Here is a 3,668-nt window from a genome sequence, read left to right as displayed (position 1 = left end):
TTAACATTTTTTTCTTGTGATGTCACAATCCTCCATATTACCATCTTGTCCATCAACTAAGTTGGAAAGTTCTCCCAGCTTTTCAAAGACCTTTCCTTGCAATTAGTGATGATCTCATTATTCCCCCTTTTCTCTTGCATTTTTTCCTTCTTCTCCCCTTAGATTAATCTGTGAAAATTACCTTTCTGTGTTCACTTCACTTTTCCCTCATGCCTCCCCACTGTATACTTCCAGCGCCTTTCCTTTCTCACAGGGGCCTGTCCTTTCATCATGCTTTACAACACTGATGCACTTCCTCGATGAAGTTCACCTGCACTGAACATAAATAGTTGATTGCATGTTCGTAAGTGTGTATGTGGTGTATGGTCTTCTTAAAGTTGTAATTACAAAAACAACAAATGTATTATTCATATAGAATAGATAATAGAGAGTACAAATGGAAAGTTTCTCCTTTAAATACACCTGCCCCAAATATACCTCTTCCCTCATCCCCAGGGGTAACTGCATTACCATTTGTTGTGTTGTGTGTCTTTCATATTTTTCTAAGCACCTATGAATGCACACATGTACATACATATAGCAAGATAATGATGAAATCCTTGGCCACTGGTATGGTAGTACAAATAAATATATTTATTTCAGCACTTCAAAATATATTCTCTTCTATTCTCTGAGTAAACTAACTATATATGACTGCCAAGAGCTAAATGTTAGAGGGCAAATCATTCATCAAATCATTATGATAATTTCCAAAGCATTTCTTGATTTCTTGTTGGTATGGTGCAGCTCTCTACAGCTAAGTGATAGTGCTATATGAACCATGATTTGAAATGGGGAAACACATGAATCTGTTCCACAGTTTACTCACTGCATTGATAAGCATCAGGTTATTGAGCCCAAGGTTTTATTATAGCCAGAAGGTGGCTGGACATGCACCTGAATGCATGGACATGGGGAGCTGGTATCTTAGCCCCCAGTGAAGTGCCATCTTAGAAGCTGCTTGCTCCACTCTCTAATCAGTGCTGGTCTCTGAGCCCTGGCCCAGTCACCTGGCTCTGTGGTCACCGCCAGATGGTGTCATGGAGTGATTTGTAAACTTAGTAGGCCTAGCGTTTCTATTTCCAAATTGATGTGTAGGTATTTAAATAAGTTAACAACTGGTATGGTTGTACCAGTATATATAATCTGTGTATTAATCTTGTATATATTCCACATGATTAAATTCTCTGTGCGTGTGCGTGTACATGCATCCAAGCTTTTATGCATCCATAGACTCCCCAAATCAGGGGCACAGTAAGGTAAGCAAGAGATAGGAATGGCAGAGGCACCTGTGTAGAAGGTAAAGGAGAAGAGGAAAGGTGGCAGGTCTAGGGATGTGTCAATATTCATGTACCTGGAAGGACTGTCTATCAAACTTTGAGAAAATTTTTTGTTGTTTTCCATTGTCCATCCAATGACACTTTGCACTTTTTTTCTGAGCATTTAAGATCACAAACTGTCCTGCTTGATTTTCAAATGGTTTCCCTCCCTTCTGTGAGAAGAACTAAACCTCAGTGAAGCATTTGCTTTCAGGAGTCAAGGAGTTAAGAAAAAAAAAGAAAGAAAGAAAGAAGAGAGAAGTGAGTCAGAGAACTTCTGCCTGTGTGTCTGAGTCAGCTTAGTGTGTTTAAAAAAAAAAAAAAAAAAAAAAAAGCTGTGTGCAGAGACCTGCCTGGAAAAACTGCTGAATGGAAAGACTTGAACATAGCTTATATACTTTGATGGTGAATTTTGATGTTTTTTCAGAAATGGTTAGCAGCCACTAATAATGCTCCATGACATCACAGAAATCTTGACTCCTGCTGGTCCTTTGCATTCTCTTCCCAAGCCCATCCCACTTCCTTATCATATAGGATTTTAGCACAAGGGGCTTGGGAAGAGAAGAGGAGGGAGTGAGGCAGGTGGAGCTGCTGTCCTACCTGGCAGGCCAGTTTCCCTCACAAATCAGGCGGGTTTTTTGGAGGAAATGCCATTGGGTAAAAGTGACCTGTGAGTACTCGGTTGCTACCAGCAGCTCAGACATGTGGGACCGCTGGAAGGAAAAACACCCCTGGATGGGGGGAAGGTGGAGTTCAATTTTATGTTTCTATTGTGTGTGTGTGTGTGTGTGTGTGTGTGTGTGTTTTGGGGGGGTAATGGTAAGAGTATCTGTTGCAGACACATGAACATGCAACAGAATAGTGGGTGTGATTTCATTATATTCATGCGTATAAAGGTGAACATTTTAATTTTATTTACGGTAGGGGAAGAAGCCCTTCAGAGTTGAAGATTTGGTGTAGTGGAAATTGCGATGAAGATCCTAGTTTCACTCTGTTATCAGCAATATGTAACTTTCTGAGAAAGAAAAATCTACATTTTCAAAGCTTGATTTCTTTTAAGATTTTATTTATTTATTCATGAGAGACACACACACACACACAGAGAGGGAGAGAGAGGGAGACAGAGACACAGGCAGAGGGAGAAGCAGGCTCCATGCAGGGAGCCCTACACGGGACTCCATCCCGGGTCTCCAGGATCACACCCTGGGCAGAAGGCGGCGCTAAACCGCTGAGCCACCCCGGCTGCCCTCAAAGCTCGATTTTTAAAACAGTTTGGGAAATTGGAGCTAAAACTAACTCCTCCTTTTTTCAACAGTGAAAACGCTTTTAATGTGCTTTTCATGTTGCCCAAATTATGACCATTGTTTCTTTTTTGATTCAATTTCGAATCTGTTGGAGAGTTTAAATAACAGCCCACATACAGGCCTCTATGAGATGCTGCATGTGCTTCACTATTTTGTTCTCATAAAAAGTGGAATTTTTCTTATGTGAAATAGTGATTACTTTCCCCTGCAGTCTTAGCAGGTGCGTCAGCTGAGTGTGCTGTGTCAAGCCCTGGGTCATTCCTTCTTAACCTGTCTTTAAGGGGCAGGGGAGTGTGCATTATCACTTCTCTGATTAAATGATGTCTGGAGGCACCAGCCCAGGGCACGGACCCACTGGAAGACTTAATCATACATGTTCTTCTTACTAAACGCTCTATAAAGCAAAGTTCACTTTCTTAGAACTAAAATTGAAGTTGAATGCCAAAGACCCTCTAACCAGAATCCAGTGGAATTTTAAAATGTTGGCCCAAATTGGTCACCTGGGAGATATTATAAGGCACTCAGGTAAGAAAGTTAAGTTTAAGTGACTGAGAAAAGTTTGGCCAAGCCTCATGGAGGCAAGTTTAGTTTATAAACCTCAGACATATTACTGTGCATAATGTCTACCTGCTTAGAGATGTGATTTTTCTCACCTTCTAGATATCTGCCTTTTCACGATAGAGAGAACATGGATTTAGTGTTCCACAGTCTTGGATTTGAGTCACTGTATCACTTCTGTAGCCTCTGTAAACCTCCATCACCTCATCTAAAAAATGAAAATAATGCCTATAGGTTAGTATTGGAGTGAGGGTTAATTCAGTTTATTTCTATAAAATCTTGGCTCATACTAAGCATTTAGAGAACATCAGTTTCACCATTTTTCTTGTTTCTTGGTTGTTATTATTTGTTTGTCTGTGTCTTTCTGAGATGTGGGTTTCTTCTCCAATTTAGGTAGAAGGTGATTTTCCTGCAGTATTGAAATCTGAATTCTGCTAACAGAATTCTT

The 3,668-nt window shown here is 40.3% G+C and overlaps 1 protein-coding gene across 1 annotated transcript in view; it reads left to right on the top strand.

Annotated features, from left to right (window-relative positions):
* DGKI (diacylglycerol kinase iota) overlaps positions 1-3,668 on the top strand; it is a 428,861-nt gene that overhangs the window by 63,054 nt on the left and 362,139 nt on the right.

This window comes from Canis lupus, chromosome 16 (assembly GCF_003254725.2).
Source record: "Canis lupus dingo isolate Sandy chromosome 16, ASM325472v2, whole genome shotgun sequence".
Lineage (NCBI taxonomy): Eukaryota > Metazoa > Chordata > Mammalia > Carnivora > Canidae > Canis > Canis lupus.
This window is presented reverse-complemented; position numbering and strand designations above follow the sequence as displayed.